A 20,489-nucleotide genomic window follows, 5' to 3' on the forward strand; every position below is an offset into this window, starting at 1 on the left:
TAATATATATATATATATATATATATATATATATATATATATATATATATATATATATATATATATAAATTTCCTCTTTTTACTAATTGATATGCTAATTTTCCCCACATGAGTGGCGAGGGGCTCCTTCCCCTTTTCTTGAAAAAAAAAAACCTGATGAGTCTAGGTTTAACTTCCAGATCGGATGTCAGAACAAATGTAGTAAAGCAACTAGGATGTTTTTCTTGGGATCATCCCCTTGTTTGCATCTTTCCCTTTCCTGTTTGAAAGATGCATTTAACTATTAAGTGTATAGTGGTCAGAGTTTGGTTGGATACAGGGAAAGGTGTCAAATGTAAAAAAAAAACAGCATCGTGAAACAGCCGGGAAAGGGTTTATCCCTTGTAATTGTCAATATAACTAATGGGGTATTGGGTATAAATAATCTTCCCATAGATTAAAATCACTATATGGGCGTGCTTTTACTACCTTAAACATGAATAGGCAGTCAAAACAATAGTTGACCTACTTTCCGAACTTAGGATTTTTCAGAAAATATGCAAAAACAGTACCATATACAAATGCTTAGTTTATATGGAAAGAGTTGGATAATCAAAGTTTTTATTGGCTTAAAAGTTTGATAAAAGGTGTCTGTTGATAGGGTTAAAGGCTCATTCCAGTCATCATGTGCCCACATGGCCAACTAATGGCCTGAAGTAGGACGTACCAAATGGTAATTTTGTCCCGAAGCCATATTTGGGGCCCTCCTGTACCCCCACCAAAGCTCTGAGTGCCCTGAAACTCTCTAAGTACACAGTAGAGTTCCCAAATATGATGATAAATCAGTTGAAACGCCATCAACATAAAAACTTTCCAAGATATAGACCCCCAAAATGTAAAAAAAAAAATTGTCATTAAAAAAATCCACTTTTAAGGGGTTAATATCTATAAAGTTAGTAAACCTATGCTATTTTTAGGTGCAAAATCTGATAGACAGGGCCAGAATACATAGATATAGCAATTTACAGGTCTATATCCCCCTTAGAACAAAAAATATGGGCCTCCAAAAATGCTTGCAAATTAAGTGTGCAATTCCCGGACCCCAAAAGTGGGCGTGGCACCCAAACTTTGAAGGGCCATAACTCAAAAAACGTTCGAGCTAGGAAGCTAAAATTTTGGATTCTTTCATTTGACATCATAAGGCACTAAGAAAATAAAAATAAGGCAAATTGAAGAGGTGTCACTGGGGAGGTTTTGGGCATTTGTGTGAATTGACATGGAATGACCCCAATATCAAAAGTTGGTTTAAAGTCTGAACTGGCTGACGGTCACAACTCCACGAGAGTTTATCGGTCACACTGAATGCATGAGCTCACTGTATGTGCAAAAAGAACCAGTCATAAAAAGTAAATAAACATTTGCTCTTTCTGGTTTGATCTTCTGAACATACTTTTGCCGCTTTTCCACTACCAACGCGGCTGAGCCGTGCCGTGCTGAGTCGAGCTGAGCGGGGCTGTTGGAGTTGCATTTCGACTACAACCGCGCTGAACCGTGCTGGCTGGAAGTGGGTGGACACATTGGGTGGAGTTAGCGAAAGTGGGTGGACGTCAGGTGATGTCGTTAAGCAGCGCAAACAGTGACATCAGTGAGCTTTTAAGCGGTAGTCTCACGACCCGAATAGTAAACAATAAACATGGAGGACATGGAGTCGTTAGTGTTGCTGGTCTTGGTGCTGTGGCTTGTTGTCACCGACAACGCGGACAGATACTGGCAAGAGCGTATAGATGAGGCGAGGCGCATAAGGCTTCAGAAATTCTCGTAATTCGTAATTCTTCTTCTTCCGGGTTTGTGGTGTTTACAGATCCCAGCGCGCTCGCGGGGCGTGTGTGAGCATGTGAGGACACTCCTCCTCACCAATCAGTGCACAGGGGAGTGTCTGCTCACGCCCCCAGCCTCACTCGGCACGGTTTGGCTCGCTTCAGCCCCACTCCAAAACAGTGCGAGTTTTAGGGGCTAAGCAGGGCTGAAGCGAGCTGAGTCGTGCTGGTTTTTGGTAGTCGAAACGCGAGCCGTGTCGGGCTGAAGTGAGCTGAAGCGAGCTGAAGTGAGCTGAAAAAGGGTAGTGGAAAAGGGCCATTTGTTTTGGATTGAGTGCAAATGTCTCCCTTTTTTCCCCATTATCCTATAACTATTGCCACTGTTGATTTCCCTTTCTCCACACTATGCTTTTCCCTCTGATTTTGAGAATTTGATGGTCACTTCAACAGTTTCTTTTTTGACTGCTTCTTTTGTGAGTTTGTCCACTCTCTCGTTCCCCTGGATGCCTGAATGTGCTGGGACCCAAATTAATGTGATATTTTCCCCTGATTAACCATTCTTGAATTGGTAAACAAGATTTTATAAAGCAGATCTTGATTTCTAGCTGAAGCTGTCTTCATGCTCCTAAGTGCTGACACGGAATCATTACAGATTAATATATTTCTGCAGTTTACGTGTTCAGTCCATTCTAATGCCAACATTATGGCAAACGATTTCACCGTACATACACTCAAACCATCAGAAGCTCTCGGACTAATTTCCACCTGCTAACTGGACACAGCAACTGCAGAACCTGTGGCATCTGTTTGCAAATCCTTTGCTCCATCTGTAAAGATCTGAATACTGTCTTTATACATACAGTCCCTATAACTATAATGTTCACTGGTTAGATCTGCATTCCTCTCAATGAGTGTAATCCTGAGTAACTCCATGTCCACACAGGTTTTCTAAACCCAGACAGGTCGAACCAATCACACCACAGTTCAGCAAAACTCTTTGTCATGAGGAAAAAAACAACCTTAAGCACATCAAAATTATCAAATCTCTTCCGCATGATACTATTCTTGGGAGACATAGGAAAATTCCATTCACACATACATACATACATACACACACACTATATATATATATATATATATATATATATATATATATATATATATATATATATATATATATATATATAAAATACATAAAATTTCAGATGCCTTTGCAGTCAGTCCCTTTAAATGGAAATGTTGGAATTTACACAACAGACACAGTGAAAACAACATGTGTCTGAAAAACATGCAGAGGGAAGAAAGCAGCCTAACGACACTCCTTATTGCACCTGTATTTAGCCATTAAACACCACCAGCCGGTTTCACTAAGTTAGACTATGACTTTAACTTAGACAGCGGGTATAGTCGGGCTTAGCATAGACGTCTAACAAATACTGTTGCACAAAGCAGTTAAGACTCCGACTATCTTAAGTCGTACTATGCTGCAAAGGGTTGTGGGTATTTTAAGACTCTTTTCAAAACAAAAAAAATGGCGGACAGTGGTCGTTCAGTGCCGTGTAGCAACTCGGAAAATCTGGCTATATTAGAGGAATTTAATTCCTACAAAGACATTTTATTAGGCAAATTCAGCGAAGAATGTAGCAATAAGAAAAAACATGAAGTGTGGGAAAAAATAACGTCGTCTGTGAATAGCGTTAATCCATCTGCGACAAGAGATGTTGCTGCCGTGCGTAAAAACACCCCCACTGGAGGAGGGGGTTTGAAGAAACTAAAAGTAACCACCGAAATGGTCATCAACATTTATGGCGACGAGTCGCCCTTATTCTGGGGAGTGAAAGGAGAGCGGAGTAACCAACTTCGCCAGACCCAGCAGCAACTCCCTTAGCAACGTTGCTAGCAACGTTGAAGCTGAGGCTCCTTCACCCTCGGAGTTGTCATCACCCAGTACCTGCGCGGATGTGACACTACACGAAGAGCCTACCAAAAGGAAAGACTGCAACTTAAATTGAAGAGACTCGCGCAGATGGAGGAGTGATGTAGTAATGTGTGTGTGTATGAGAGAGAGAGATAAGTGATGAGTGGTGATGTAATTATATGCATAAATGAATTGATATATTTATATTATTTATAAGCAGGGCTTTGAACCAGAATTTTTTTCCTATTGGTTCGTTCCGAACAGAAACGGAATTTTAACGTTTCCGGTTTTGGGTTCCACCATTAAATAGACGATCCCGAACCGGTTAGAACAAAAAAATTTCGTTCCTGGAACGGTTAATTACGTTCCCTGTCAGCTGTTTAACAAATGGCTATAAAATTATGTCTCTGTCTCATCCAGCTTAAGCCAAATGTAGGCTAATTCTATTACAACCTTCATTAAATAAGACAAGAAATAATTCAAAACAATTATTATTTCAAATGTTGGCGATTTGGATTCTCAGTATGTCTTCCCATCTACACAAACAGAAAAAGTGCCAAAAATGAAAGCTAATTCGTTTAGTGTGTTACCAAAGGCTAGTCAGGCCCTATAGAGGGCTACCGCATGACGTCACCACGCCGCAAGATTTTGTTAGGCGCCATATTGGAAGACCAAGTACACATCTATGCAAGTACATACATACATGAAACAAACTACACCTGAAATGTAGCCAGGGCCGGTTCTGCCCTAATCTGGACCGGGGTGCAACATCGCGCAACCCCCCCCCCCCCAAAAAAAAAAAAAAAAAAACAGTCTAAATCAGGACAACCATCACATAACTATAAACATTTTATATAAACTATTTTAAATAAATGGACTATAATAAATAAGCCTGCAGGCAGCCACGGCGGGCTGCCTCAGAAAAGTAACCATTCAATGACCCAACTGAAAGCCTGCAGCCATGGCGGGCTGTCTTAAAAAGTTAGTAACCATTTGTCCAACCTTAAAACTCGTTTTGTATTTTCTGCCTCCTTTTTTGTATTTTCGACCCTCCGTTTATTTTCTTTCCTTTTCTGAAAACCCGATTTGTGTCCAGACATTTTGTTCTGCTACCAACGAACTAACTCGTCAGGTCTCGTCTCTCGAGCCCGCGATGATTCCCGTGGGAAGGGCAACAACTGATAAATTTTTACAAACAGCCAATAGGGAGGTTGCATCGTTTAGGCTCTTCTTTGCTCAGACACTCAGTAATGCACTTACTCACTAGCAGTCCACCTTCCCGCTCTCTCCATTCGATCAGCGAACGTCACACAGGAAGTGAACCCCAGCGGGTCATAGAAACTTGCGCAGGAGAAGAATGACTTTTATTTGTAGGCTACAGAAACTTTGAGGAACTAAATAAAAACCGGTATTAACCGGTTACCATTATTTTTAATAAGCGTTTCTGTTCCGGAACATAAAAAATAATAAAGTTTCTGGTTTCGTTTCTGTTCCATGTGAAATAGAAAAAGTTCCCGGTTTTCGTTTTCGTTCCTTGAACCGGTTCAAAGCCCTGTTTATAAGTAATAAAATGAATAAGCTGGCATTACACTGTTTGTTCTTTATTGAATACTTTATAGTTAGATTATAATAGCCTAAATTTGTGTATTACATACTTGCACTTCACTGCCTTAACATTTCAAGCTTTCTTGTAGTTATTGACATTGATGGCACTTATGGCTTGACTTTTTTTTTTAAATTAAATTTTATAGCCCTTAGACTAGACCCCGAAGCCGCCGCCAGACGCCGCTAAAACCGCCATTTAGAATTTGAGCCGCCGCCAGCCAATAATTTTGTAAGCCAATTTGAGCCGCTATCTAATAAAATTTGGCTGAGCCACTAAGAATTGTGTACATCAAATAATGGGTTTATCCACATCATGAGCTACAAGAAAAGTGACACAAACATGATCAACTGTACACACTAGTAGTTACACAATAGAGACGTATAGGCATACACTGTAGAGATTTAGAACTGATATCACAGCACAGAGAGCCACCACAAGCTTGCCGTTGTGACTACCTGTCTGGCTTCCCGCCCCTCACACCGTTACCACGATACACTGGGGAACCCGGGAACCCACCCAGAGCATCAATCGACTCCGATATCGACGAGATGGCTGCATTCTTTGCCGCTGCTGAGCGAAAGTGTAAAGGTATTTTTTTTGTTTGTTTGTTTCACATACTTCGAGATTGATAAAAAAAAAAAGTACTCCACCACTCTACTTTCATCATAGTAAGATAGCTGCCAGTCCTTCACTGGTCATTGCTAGTGAGAGTAGATAGCTAGATGCCTTCCTCGAACAATCCAGATTAGCTTATTATTAGCATTGAACTACAATCTTGCTAGATTTATATTTACAATGAAGTAAGAGACCAGGGGACCTGTGGTAAATATGATTTCACGTTAAATGACCCGTGTGTGTGTATGTATGTGTGTGTGTGTGTGAGAGAGAGAGAGAGAGATATATAATAATAATACATCTAAGTACTTATAATAAATAAATGTAATAAATAAATAACTTATAATCAATAAATGCTATCATAAATACACCATTTGTTGTAGTACAATCAGTTTTTTAACCAAACTGTGTTGTGGAAATAGCCTATGTATCTGTGTAACCAGTACACTGCATCTTATAATCAATTGAACGTAGACCATAGGCGTGAAGAAACAGTATCAGCCATTTGTAGCCATAAACATTTTGGTGGCTGCAGCAGCCATTAAGGTTTTGGCTGAGTCAGCTAGCCAGCCAATAATTTCATCAGCCAGCCATTATCCTGAAAACAAACGGCTTCGGGGTCTACCTTAGACCCATATTAGACTGGGGGAAGGGTGTCTTACTTTTTAAGCCTAAAATTAGACTTAAAAAATTAGTCTTAACTTTTGTGAAACTGTCTTACTTGCATTAGACTGCAGCCGGTTTCACTAAAGTAGTTTAGACTGGTCTATGGGTTAAGATTGGTCTTAAGTTTCTTTATAGATCAGTCTAATGCAAGTAAGACAGTTTCACAAAAGTTAAGACTAATTTTTTAAGTCTAATTTTAGTCTTAAAAAGTAAGACACCCTCCCCCCAGTCTAATATGGGTCTAAGGGCTATATCACCATGGTAATAACTGAAATAGTGTGTGAATCAGTGTGTGTGTGTGTGTGTGTGTGTATGTGTTATTATTATAGTGTTGTTATTGTGTTCTTGTTATTGTGTTCTTGTTATTATTACTATTGTTATTATTATTACTATTGTTACTATTATTACTGGACATACTTTCTTAAATGAATAAAATTGAATTAAAAAAAAACCAAACAGTCAAGCCATAAGTGCCATCAATGTCAATAACTACAAGAAAGCTTGAAATGTTAAGGCAGTGAAGTGCAAGTGTGTAATACACAAATTTAGGCTATTATAATCTAACTATAAAGTATTCAATAAAGAACAAACAGTGTAATGCCAGCTTATTCATTTTATTACTTATAAATATATATAAATATATCAATTCATTTATGCATATAATTACATCACCACTCATCACTTATCTCTCTCATACACACACGCACACACACACACACACACACACACACTACTACATCACTCCTCCATCTGCGCGAGTCTCTTCAATTTAAGTTGCAGTCGCTCCAAAAGGAAAGACTGCAACTTAAATTGAAGAGACTCGCGCAGATGGAGGAGTGATGTAGATAATAACGGCGACTCGCCTCCGTAGATCTCTATCACCATTTCGGTGGTGACTTTTAGTTTCTTCGCTTTCCCTCCTCCTGTTGGGGGTCCCGTTTTCCGCTTGTATATTTCCTTTTTTGCTTCTGGCACCATATTTTTAAACCTCTTCTGCACAGCTGACGCGTCTCGTACCGCAGCGGGGTTAACGCTGTTCACCGCATCGGTGATTTTTTTTCCACACCTCATGTTTCTTTTTGTTGGTACACTCCTCATTGAATTTCCCCAACAAAACCCCTTTGTAGGAATTAAATTCTTCAAGAATGGCTAAATTCTCTGAGTGCGTGAATGGCACTGACCGGTTGCTGTCCGCAATTTTTTTTTTTTTTGAAAAGAGTCTTAAATTACCAACAATCCTTTGCGGCATAGTACGACTTAAGATAGAGTCTTAACTGCTTTGTGCAACAGTTTTTGTTAGACGTCTATGCTAAGTCCGACTATACCCTCTGTCTAAGTTATAGTCATAGTCTATCTTAGTGAAACCGGCTCCTGCTCTATAAAGAAACTTAAGACCAATCTTAACCCATAGACCAGTCTAAACAACTTTAGTGAAACCTCCGCAGTTTTACTGCTGTTTTTACACGAGCTCAGTCAAATACAACCACATTTCTCTCCAACACATCACTTACTTTTACTCAGCACTCCATGATGGGTTTCATTAATCTTACCGGTTCTGCCTGGAGTTGGAGTTTTTATTATTATTTTCTCCCAACAGCAACAAAACGGCGTCTCAGCTGAAAGAGATTCACTCCGAGTGATGTGTCGTTCAGGAAATGAATCGACTCTTTGATTCGGCTCTTTGAGATGAATTTTAAATGGAAAAAGCAAACAGTGAAATTGAAATGTTTACTCGTTCAGGGAGACTCTTGATGTTTTGTTGTTCTGAAGTTACACTGCAAGTCCAGTCCACTTTAATTACCAAGAAATGGAATAAAAGTGTGGTCATTAATAATAATAATAATAATAATAATAATAATAATAATAATAATAATCTCACATAAAAACTGTTTGTGAAAAGACAAAAGAAAGCGGCTGAGAAAGATTTCACATTTTATCCTGATTATCACATTATGACATCATATTATTATTCATCATCCTGACATGTCATCTCGGTGCGTACTTCCACACTGAGGCCCTGGCAAAATGCAGCCTCATTCCCTCCACCCCCACAGCCAACATTCAGAACTCGAGGGTATATTCCACCACTCGTCTCCCTCCTTGTTTAGCTGCCAGTAGCTGTTCTCCGATCTCCTTTCCCTCAGGGGCATTGTCAAACACTCTACTGAACATTGTGATGAAGCGGTTGCAGGAAGAGATCGATTTGCCACCTCTCTCCCATACAGCTGTAGACCACTTGAGGGCTTTGCCAGTGAGCAAACCCAGGAACTGGGCGATTATGGACTGGTTGGAGGTGCCCTCCTGATCGGCCATATAGAGGAAGCGCTGAAGTAGAAATCCTCTACACTGGAAGGGTCTCCTGTGAACTTGTCAGGCTGTGGAATGAGGGGAACAACTTATGCCACTGGAGTTGGGGATGAAGTTGTAGGTGTGACATGTTGGGTCAAGATTTGGACAAGGGCTTCAGTGAGTTGCTGGACCTGGGCCTCAACCACTTGGCTCCCCTCAGGGATCTCAGACGTCCGCTATTTAGCGGAATTCCGCTATTTTTCTAGCCAAAGTGGTGGTGTTTTTTTTTTTTTTTTTAAATCTCTTGTATATCCGTTAAAAATATGTTTAAGTAAAATGACCAGCAGAATACGTTCTGATTTGGTTTGCTTGTTTAGCATTGTTTTTGTCAGCTTCGTTTGTTCTCGTTGACATTCGGGAACACTCGGAAGTTAAATTGATGTAAATACCGCGAGACTGTACGCGATAGAACGAGAAAACAATATGGCTGCGCCCATTTGCTAGAAAATGTGTTTTAACTCCGTTCATGCTTTTGTTTCTAATGCGTTGAACTTAATTCAATATGCAGGGCTGTGAAATTTCCGCGGATTCTGTCGCGAAAAATATCATGTTCACAAAACATCTATTTTTGCATTAAAAATCATGGGGGGGGGGGGGGTGTCTAGTCAGTTTTAATCATAGGTTTTAATTGCCTTGCACGAGACCGGTGGCTCAGCCGGACTCACGGAGTTTTATGCCAGCTGAGCGTGGAACACGTCTTGACTGCGACTCAGGAGCAGTGTTGCCAGATTGGGTGGTTTCAAGTGCATTTTGGTGGGTTTTGAACATATTTTGGGCTGCAAGATCAGACATAGTTAAGATGCCATCAAAAAGGAAAGCTAAGGAGGTGTTTGAGAGAGATGCAAAGAGGGATAGAAAAGAACACACAGACAGACTGAAAGAAAAGATGAAAAAGAACAAGTTTGCAAAACTGAAAGAGATGGTGTTAAAGAAAAGAAAATTAAAAGACTTTCATTAGATGCTGTTTGACAGACTATGAAAATTTTGTAAATAGCTTTAATAGAGGAATGCAAATACTATAGAACTAATAACTAATAGCCTTACTGAAAGATGAATTGAAAGAAATAGCTGGGAGTGATGCAAAGAGGAATAGAAGGAGCCAGAAGTAAAAGAAAAGATGTAAATAATGTAAACATTAGGTTTTTTTTTTTAAACTTTTGCTCTGTAGACAAGAGACATTTTGACAGATTCTTGGAAAAAGCCAGGACATAATACAAGAATTAAGTGTAATTTGGAAGACAACAGGTATCTCTCACTTAAATATTGAGCATGATTTTTCACAGTCATTTTGAAAGGCCTAAAAGTTTTCTTTTATTAACATTTCTTTAAATTGTTATTTACACATTTTTTTTACTTTTATTTTGATTAAGAGATAAAATACATAGGCACTTATTAGATATTTCAAGGTGTTTTACATGGATCTTTCATTTTAAAAGAGAAAACTGTTGATAGGTATTTTATATGGCAAAATGAAGACCAAGACTAGTCAAATATTTACTTGTTGAGATCAATTTTTTACTTGCAGGAAATGCTCATGGATGCACCATATAACACCTAAAATGGCTTGGTGTCCGGCTTATGCTGAGGGGGCTGTGCCCCCCAGACCCCCCCCCCCCCCCTTTTCCTCGGATTTCTTATTTACAATTTCACAGCCCTGAATATGTCGTGGAAAAAAGATATCGTCCATAAAAGAGATAGCGGAACAGTGTCCGGGTTAGTATATTCTTCAAAGCTACATTTTCATCTAATTTTTATAAATAACAATTTTTTTTGCCACTTATGTCATTGATTACAAAATATGGCATCAAATAGATACACACTATTGTTAAATTCTGTTGCTTTTCTATGTTAAATCTATGTAAAAAAAATGTGTTCTATAGCATCTTTAAATGTTAAAATCTCAACAGCTTCAGGGGGCTTGCAGCGCCCTTGACCCCTGCTGATAGTTTCTTACATTCCTCTATTTTTTTCAATTACTGCTGGGATCCCTGTCCCCTGTTGTGGCTTGCCAATGAAATGACCTTGTTAAATAATTATCAGTCCCACAAACACATCAGTCCCACAGGCTCTTCTGTCCAGTTTCACAAGCACATTGCTTCCTCCTTCTCACTAAACACAACCATAGCTGTAGTAATAATACCATTATTATGATCTATTACGTTACTCAATTCCTTTATAGAAGACATTGAAATATATGAAATATACTAATCCTATACAATAAAATATGATTGTATATATTTATTAAATTTCTAAGTTATATTCAGAATATAGATATTTAGAATATATTTCTAGATGTATCTTTCTATAACCCTGGTTTGATGAACTGATGCGCTCCAGTCTCTGGATTGTCTGGATGATTGTGTGATTATTCGTTTGACCAGCAGGTGGCTCTAGTGAGCAAGTGAAGCCTCGAGAAATGAAGCACTTCCCAACACAGCTGGCTGGAAAGCTTCAGTGTTTCATGAAGCTTCATCTGGCCATCACTACATCTCAGTCATCACATGTTTGCCCTGTAGAATTACCTTGTACAGACATTTAGCGGTTACCGGTTACAGAGTTCTAACTCAGTACTGGACCGATTTCAATCAATTTTGTATCGAATAAATATTTGGGTACAAAGAGATGGGAAAATAGGGCCCAGGTTTTTAAAAAATAAAATACGTGATTTTTCCTCGAATAAACATTTTTTTTTTTACAGAAAACTCAACAATATCAGTTTATATTTTCTCTGTTTATCTGTAATGATGCTGCTGGAATCTTAATTTCCCTGAGGGAACCCTCCCAAAGGGATCAATAAAGTTTTATCTAATCTAATCTCTAATCTAATTCTGGGCATTTAAAAAAAAATGTTGATGTGGAGCATCATCCATATGAATGAGCTGTTACTATAGAAACGATAATGTATTTGAACGAGCTCATTAACACAAACCTGCACTACTTAAAATTAATCAGCACCTTCTGACCAATCAGAGTGAAGAACTCAGCAGCACTGTGGTGTAATGCTCTATAAATGTGTCTTTATGGTGTCAGGAAGGAAGCTGATGAAGAATCATTAATGACGCACACACTTAAGATGTGTTCTGTTTTCTGGAACCGTCTGTCCATCACATTTTTTATTGCAGGACAAAAATGCTGAATATTAATGTGGTGTACAACCCGAGTGTCGACCCATCACCCCCTCCCTGGTACATTCATAACAACCAGTGGCGTAGCCAGGATTTTTTTACATGGGGTGGCCAAAGGGGGGCCAAGGATATACAGGGGGTGGCCATTCTCTGACTAAATAAAGGGGGGGGGGGGGGGGAATTCCGGTGGTCCTCCCCCGAGAAATTTTGAATTAGCTAGATTTGATTTCCTGTATTCTGATGTATCTGGTGGCATATCTGGTGCCTAACTCATGAACAAAACCCATGTGAGCCAAGAGGTCAGAAATTAATGTATTAATTTATTTATGTCACAAAACAAAGAAACCATCCAACTTGTTTACTCTAGTTAAGCATCAGGATTTTAACGATCACTCCTTAAATGCAAAAGTAAAAACTAAAAGATCACCTGTCCCAGGCACCTGGGAAGTAGTAAGGATATTAGTCAGGCTTGAATGAAGAGTGCTTTGCTCAGGAAAAGGAAAATACTTGTATACTTACCTCATACATACAACATATGTAAACACTTACAACATGTTGTGATATTGTGTTGAGTTACAAAATGTGTGTGTGTGTGTGTGTGTGTGTGTGCGTGCGTGTGTGAGTGAAAGTGTTACACTGATGTAACACATGACATAGATGAGGTGTAGTGCATGAGTGGTGTGTGTGAGAGAGAGAGAGAGAGAGAGAGAGGGGGGGGGAAGTATGTGCACTGTAGATATACAACCCCGATTCCAAAAAAGTTGGGACAAAGTACAAATTGTAAATAAAAATGGAATGCAATGATGTGGAAGTTTAAAAATTCCATATTTTATTCAGAATAGAACATAGATGACGTATCAAATGTTTAAACTGAGAAAATGTATCATTTAAAGAGAAAAAATAGGTGATTTTAAATTTCATGACAACAACACATCTCAAAAAAGTTGGGACAAGGCCATGTTTACCACTGTGAGACATCCCCTTTTCTCTTTACAACAGTCTGTAAACGTCTGAGGACTGAGGAGACAAGTTGCTCAAGTTTAGGGATAGGAATGTTAACCCATTCTTGTCTAGTGTAGGATTCTAGTTGTTCAACTGTCTTGGGTCTTTTTTGTCGTATCTTCCGTTTTATGATGCGCCAAATGTTTTCTATGGGTGAAAGCTCTGGACTGCAGGCTGGCCAGTTCAGTACCCGGACCCTTCTTCTACGCAGCCATGATGCTGTAATTGATGCAGTATGTGGTTTGGCATTGTCATGTTGGAAAATGCAAGGTCTTCCCTGAAAGAGACGTCGTCTGGATGGGAGCATATGTTGCTCTAGAACCTGGATATACCTTTCAGCATTGATGGTGTCTTTCCAGATGTGTAAGCTGCCCATGCCACACGCACTAATGCAACCCCATACCATCAGAGATGCAGGCTTCTGAACTGAGCGCTGATAACAACTTGGGTCGTCCTTCTCCTCTTTAGTCCGAATGACACGGCGTCCCTGATTTCCATAAAAAACTTCAAATTTTGATTCGTCTGACCACAGAATAGTTTTCCACTTTGCCACAGTCCATTTTAAATGAGCCTTGGCCCAGAGAAGACGTCTGCACTTCTGGATCATGTTTAGAGATGGCTTCTTCTTTGAACTATGGAGTTTTAGCTGGCAACGGCGGATGGCACGGTGAATTGTGTTCACAGATAATGTTCTCTGGAAATATTCCTGAGCCCATTTTGTGATTTCCAATACAGAAGCATGCCTGTATGTGATGCAGTACCGTCTAAGGGCCCGAAGATCATGGGCACCCAGTATGGTTTTCCAGCCTTGACCCTTACGCACAGAGATTCTTCCAGATTCTCTGAATCTTTTGATGATATTATGCACTGTAGATGATGATATGTTCAAACTCTTTGCAATTTTACACTGTTGAACTCCTTTCTGATATTGCTCCACTATTTGTCGGCGCAGAATTAGGGGGATTGGTGATGCTCTTCCCATCTTTACTTCTGAGAGCCGCTGCCACTCCAAGATGCTCTTTTTATAGCCAGTCATATTAATGACCTATTGCCAATTGACCTAATGAGTTGCAATTTGGTCCTCCAGCTGTTCCTTTTTTGTACCTTTAACTTTTCCAGCCTCTTATTGCCCCGTCCCAACTTTTTTGAGATGTGTTGCTGTCATGAAATTTCAAATGAGCCAATATTTGGCATGAAATTTCAAAATGTCTCACTTTCGACATTTGATATGTTGTCTATGTTCTGTTGTGAATACAATATCAGTTTTTGAGATTTGTAAATTACTGCATTCCATTTTTATTTACAATTTGTACTTTGTCCCAACTTTTCTTGAATCGGGGTTGTAGATGAGCTGTAGTATACGAATTGTGTGTGTGTGTGTGTGTGTGTGTGTGTGTGTGTGTGTGTGTGTGTGTGTGTGTGTGTGTATATATGTTACATGTAAATACAAAAATGAAGTGCATAAGTTGTGTGTGTGTGAGAGAGAGTGTACGGTATGTTCAGAGTGCATGAGTGTTGTGTGTGTTATACGTGACTATAGAAATGTAGTGCATGGGTGGTGTGTGGGTGAGTGTGTGTTCAGAGTACACGAGTGTTGTGTATACCAGTGAGTGTGTTACATGTATAGAAATGTAGTGCATCATGCATGAGTGGTGTGTGTGTGTGTGTGTGTGTGTGTGTGTGTGTGTGTGTGTGTGTGTGTGTGTGTGTGTAAGAGAGGGTGTGTGTTGAGAGTGCATGAGTTGTATCTTATAGTAAGTGAGAGAAAGACATACTGTAGTGTGTGTTAAGAGAGTGAAGTATGTGTTCATATATGAGTGAGAGAGAGAGAGAGAGAGAGTGTTAAGACAGTGCATGAGTGTTACATTTAAATATAAAAATTTAGTGCATGAGTTGTGTGTCTGTGTTGAGAGTGTATGAATGTTACATGTAAATATAGAAATGTAGTGCACAAATTGTGTGTGTGAGAGTGAGATAGACAGTGTGTTAAGAGAGTGCATAAGTGTTGTGTATGAGTGAGTGTGTTACATGTAAATATAGAAATGTGGTGCATGAGTGGTGTGTGTGTGAGAGAGAGGGGTAGGGGGAGAGAGAGAGAGAGTGTGTGTGTGTGTGTGTGTGTGTGTGTGTGTGTGTGTGTGTGTGTGTGTGTGAGAGAGAGAGAGAGAGAGAGAGGGAGGGGTAGGGGGACAGTGTGTGTTGAGAGAATGCATGAGTGTTGTGTATGTATGAGTGTGACAATTATTAATCAATGTGTACTCCCACCAGTAACACACAACATCTCACACACATTAATATAAACATCACACAACATCTCTATATTTTCTCTATATCTATCTTTTATCTATCTATGTGTGCACACAGCACAAATCCCACTGTAGCCAGATATCTATAAAGACGCATATTTATCTATACGGTTGCATTTACATGTAAACGAAGGTTTCAGTCACTGAAAACGGATACTTTTGAAAACCCCGGGCAAAGTGGAGATTTCTGGAAACTCGAGGGGTTTCTGGAAACTCTGAATTGTCTGAGGACAGAATTGTAACTGTATGTCTACAAAGTGAGAAAACTTGAAGAGAGTATAAGAGATGAATAACTTACATCCCAAATTAATCGTACATTCACATAGTTCATAGGTTGTTGTGTTGTCGGACTAGAGCATGACTATCTGATACCACCTGCTGCTTGAACGCGCAAAATGTTTATGTGCTACGGTAATATGCATCCCCGCAGAAACCAAATAGGCGGAACAAAAATCCAGTGGGCAGAACTAACATTTCGTGGGACATATCGGTTTTATAAATTTTATTGTCCAGCCCTGGGGTGGCCAGGGCGGGGCCAAGGCGTGCCCTAGGGTGGCCACGGCCACCCCTGGCCACCCCTTAGCTCCGCCCCTGATAACAACACACACCAAAATAATAAACACAAATAGAATCAACACACCTCAGTATGAAACAAGTGTCGAGTGTAAAAACATACAAACAACAATACATTCATATTGTACAGTAGTGTTTCACTAAAAGATCTTACAGCTCTAAAATATGTACACACACACGCACACACCCTAGTGAACAGAAGCTAACGGGTCACTGAGTCACTCATTCAGCTCGAGCCACATTGCGTTTTCTCCTTCAAGCACTTTGGAGCCAGAAAACAATTATTTAGTGTTAAAGGTAGACTGCCTTTCAGATTTTTCAGGTTGGGGTCATAAAAAGAAATTTTCCCTGACACCCAATTATTCTTGTTTAGTGGATTGAAAGCTATTGAATTTGAATCACAGACTTCCAATTTTATTAGTTTTTTTTTTAATAGAACAATTAATGAACTTAGGGCCACGTGGCACTAAATTCTCTCCTATGTTTTCCTGCTTCACCATGAACCGATTCAAGATACTACATCAAGCATCACATGGTGGGCTTTCCCCATTCGCACAAGGCATTGTGGGATACAAATTTGAAACAGGAGAGAAAAATGGAGGATGTGAATGAAACATGAAATGCTGACTACAGTAACGGAAAGTGAGAAGAAAAGACGTTATGTTGTGAAGGAAAGGAAATGCAGGACCAAACTAATAAATATCGGTGGTGAGCGAGCACCTCGGTGTGATCAGCTGTTCGTTTAGCAACAGAATGATGGAACTGTCAGTGCACAGTCAAAGGTAAACCTGTAGATGGCAGTAATGCAACGCTGTGTGTTGGGTTCACCCAGAAAGAGACCCCGATTCCTTCGTGCTGATGCCTTCCCTTCGGGCCCGAGGACGAGTCAATCGCTCAGAAACGGACAGGAGAACACGTGTGGGTTGTTCACATGCCAGTTTATTCGCTCGCTTCGTCAGAATGAAAACATTTGTGGGAATGTCTTATAGTGTTGCTATGTTTATGTTTTGTCTTCGTGTGTGTGTGTGTAATGGGTGTGTGTCTATGTAGAAGTGTGTAATGATCTTGAATCAATCATAATATAATAACATATTTTTGCCGACAGTAAGGTACAGATAGATATCAGAGTTTTGGCTTATAATTAATATTATGTCTGATTCTTGGAATAGTATGGAATGTTAAACATAGATACTGTAGAAGGTCAAAGGCACACAAAGTTTGCACAGAAAGGATCTGAATAATTCTTAATAATTAACATGAATAATTCTTAACACATGAATGTGTGGTCAGTCAGTAAATTACATCTTGATTATCTTGATTCCATCAACATAAGTAAAATAAAAAAATAACAGTATGCTCTTAATAATGCTAAAATAAGGAATGTTATAAGAGAATAAACATAAAAAAATAAGAACAACTTAACCATGAGAATATGTCTGAAAGAGAGAGAACAATTAAACAACTAACAGGATTAAACTTATAACTAAATTAGGTTAATGCTCTTAAACTAAACATCCTTAGAATCATAAGATCTTAATTATAATTATAATGTCATTATGAAACTAATCTAGAAACTATGAAACTAACATTAATCACGGAATGCATTCATTAATTACGGGGTCTATAAAACTAACATTAATCATTACCATAGTATATTTCAATATATTTCAGTATATTTCATAGCCTTTGTGAAGCCATGACCTAAGATTCAACTGAATGAATAAGCATGATCATGAACTTTAATTCTACTATTTCTGAGTGTGGTCTGACACTTAAGATAGACCTTCAGACTCTGTTTTCAAAATACACATTCATAAACAAAATGTTCCCAAACATTGCCCAATGCCCGGCTGGACTAAGGTCGTTTGGTCGTTTCATCAGAATAAGGAGAATTAATATTTTTCACTAATATTCTACATACTACATATATCTGTATCCTTATTCAACCTACTGATTCTGATTCATATTCTGATCATAATCTACATATAATAAAATTTGACCCCAACACTGTGGATGCCAGCTGCTGTAAAACTCAAAAGAAGAAGACAACACCAAAAGGTAAACCTGCACATGTGCACACCGGACTTCCTCTGTTTGCTTGACTGCGCAAAGCGAGTGATTTCATGCACATAATTTGCTCGGGAATCCCCTCAAATTAAATAACTTCCCAGCCACAGAATGGCCTGATATTTTGTGCAATATTACAGAAATAAACATCTCACAATAACCACATTTCAGAGGGAACTAAATTTCACTGATTTTATGAAATCGAAAGGCCGTCGAGCTTTAAATCTAAACAGTAGTGTCAACATGATCTTCATTCACAGCTTTAAAAAGGGGGGGAGGGGAGAAGCATCATACTGTGGTACTCATCAATCAGAGCAATAACAAAAAATCCATAGTAGCTTGTCTGAGCTAAAGAGTCACACAGTTGAGCGATTTGTGAAAAAAAAAATCTCCACCCTCAAACCAAAGAGGAAGCAACATCCAATCCGCTATAGTGTGTTCCGGTGTCACCTGCAGAGCCAAGGAAGAGAACACAGAAAAGCAAGTAGAGACACAAGCAACAGGAGCAAGAGCACAGTTCAGAGGATGAGGACAACTGGAGAGGAATTACAGGATTGCAAGCAGAAGACAGGGAACAGGGTGAATGACATCTGTGGACAGAGGCACCATAGGTCGATCTAGAAAATGGAGCAGAGGATTTCAACGATGAGGACAACACAGAACACCAGGTGGATCAACAGGAAGAGGATACGGAGACACGAGAGAACGACACTGACACACAAGATGATCACCAGACTGAAACCTCATGCAGTGACCAAGAGGATACTGACCAGTCACCTGTCCGAGAGGGAAAAGACCATCCAGGTGTACCCAAACCAGAAACCGTGGATGACCAGCCAGGTCCGCTCACTTCTCCGGGCTCGTGATGCAGCCTTCAGATCCGGTGACAGAGCACTCTACAGCACAGCTCGCGCCAACCTGAGGAGAGGCATCAAGGCCGCCAAAGCAGACTACAAGGGGAAGACAGAAGGGCAACTCAACAACCCCCGACAGGTGTGGCAGAGCATACAGTCCCTCACCAACTACAAGGGCTGTGCTGTGACACCTGGGGACTCAGACATGGCACTGGCAGAAGAGCTAAACAGCTTTTTTGCTTGCTTTGAGTCCCAAGCTCAGAACTCGGTCACACCACCCCAACCCCCACTACAACCCACACCAACCAAAAGGCCACAGGACCGGATGGAGTACCAGGGATAGTACTCAAGGCATGTGCTGACCACCTAGCTCCAGTCTTCACTGACGTTTTCAATCTGTCACTGGAACAAGCCAACATCCCAGCCTGCCTAAAATCAGCCACCATTATCCCAGTCCCCAAAAAGTCACCCGCAACCAACCTCAACAACTTCCGCCCAGTAGCACTCACTCCAGTCATCACAAAGTGCTTTGAAAAATTGGTGATGAGACACATCAAAGCCTGTCTCCCCCTCACCCTCGACCCACAACAGTTTGCATACCGGCCAAACAGATCCACTGAAGATGCAATAACCACAGCCCTCCACGCTGCACTGAGCCACCTCGAGAAAAAGGGGAGCTGTGTCAGGATGCTCTTCATTGACTACAACTCAGTCTTTAACACAATAATACTGGACATTCTTATCCCCAAGTTGGCCAACCTAGGGCTCCCACCCTCCACCTGCTCCTGGATTAAGGACTTTCTGGTCAACCGACCCCAACATGTGAAGCTGGGTCCCCACCTCTCATCCGCCCGCACGCTCAGCACCAGCTCGCCCCAAGGCTGTGTGCTGAGCCTACTACTCTACTCACTCTACACGCATGACTGCAGACCCACCCACCCTGAGAACATCATTGTGAAATTCGCAGATGACACAATGGTGGTGGGGATGATCACAGAGGGGAACGAGGCGGCCTACAGAGATGAGGTCCTTAGACTCAGCGAGTGGTGTGCCTTCAACAACCTGGTGCTGAACATCTCCAAAACTAAGGAAATCATCCTGGACTACCAAACGGAACAAAGCCGCCCCTGCCCCCCTGTACATCAACGGTGAAAGCGTGGAGTGAGTGGAATCCTTCAAATTCCTTGGGGTCCACATCTCTACTGACCTCTCTTGGGCAGCCAATACCACTGCACTGGTTAAAAAGGCACAGCAGAGACTACACTTCCTGAGAGTGCTCAGGAAGGAGCAACTTGACACAAACCTGCTAGTGACCTTCTACCGGTCAGCCATTGAAAGCCTGCTGACCTATGCTGTGTCAGTGTGGCACTCAAGCTGCACAGAAGCGGACAGGAAAAGACTGCAGAGGGTGACTAACACAGCACAAAAGATCATAGGCTGCCCTTTACCTCCTTTGTCCACCATCTACAACTCCCGGTGCCTAGGCAGGGCAAAGAGCATCATAAGAGACAATACACACCCTGGCTTCCACCTCTTTGACCTGTTGCCCTCTGGCAGGCGCTACAGGGCCATACCAGCCAAAACAAACAGACTCAGGGACAGTTTCTTTCCA

General features: G+C 40.5%; 1 protein-coding gene and 1 pseudogene across 30 annotated transcripts in view; both read right to left on the reverse strand.

The window, feature by feature from the left end:
• LOC132892087 (uncharacterized) overlaps window positions 1–8,221 on the reverse strand; it is a 52,957-nt pseudogene extending 44,736 nt beyond the window's left edge.
• The window catches only part of LOC132891954 (protein NLRC5-like), an 888,139-nt gene that overhangs the window by 183,940 nt on the left and 683,710 nt on the right, over window positions 1–20,489 (reverse strand). The window lies entirely within an intron of this gene.

This window comes from Neoarius graeffei, chromosome 1 (assembly GCF_027579695.1).
Source record: "Neoarius graeffei isolate fNeoGra1 chromosome 1, fNeoGra1.pri, whole genome shotgun sequence".
NCBI classification, from domain to species: Eukaryota; Metazoa; Chordata; class Actinopteri; order Siluriformes; family Ariidae; genus Neoarius; species Neoarius graeffei.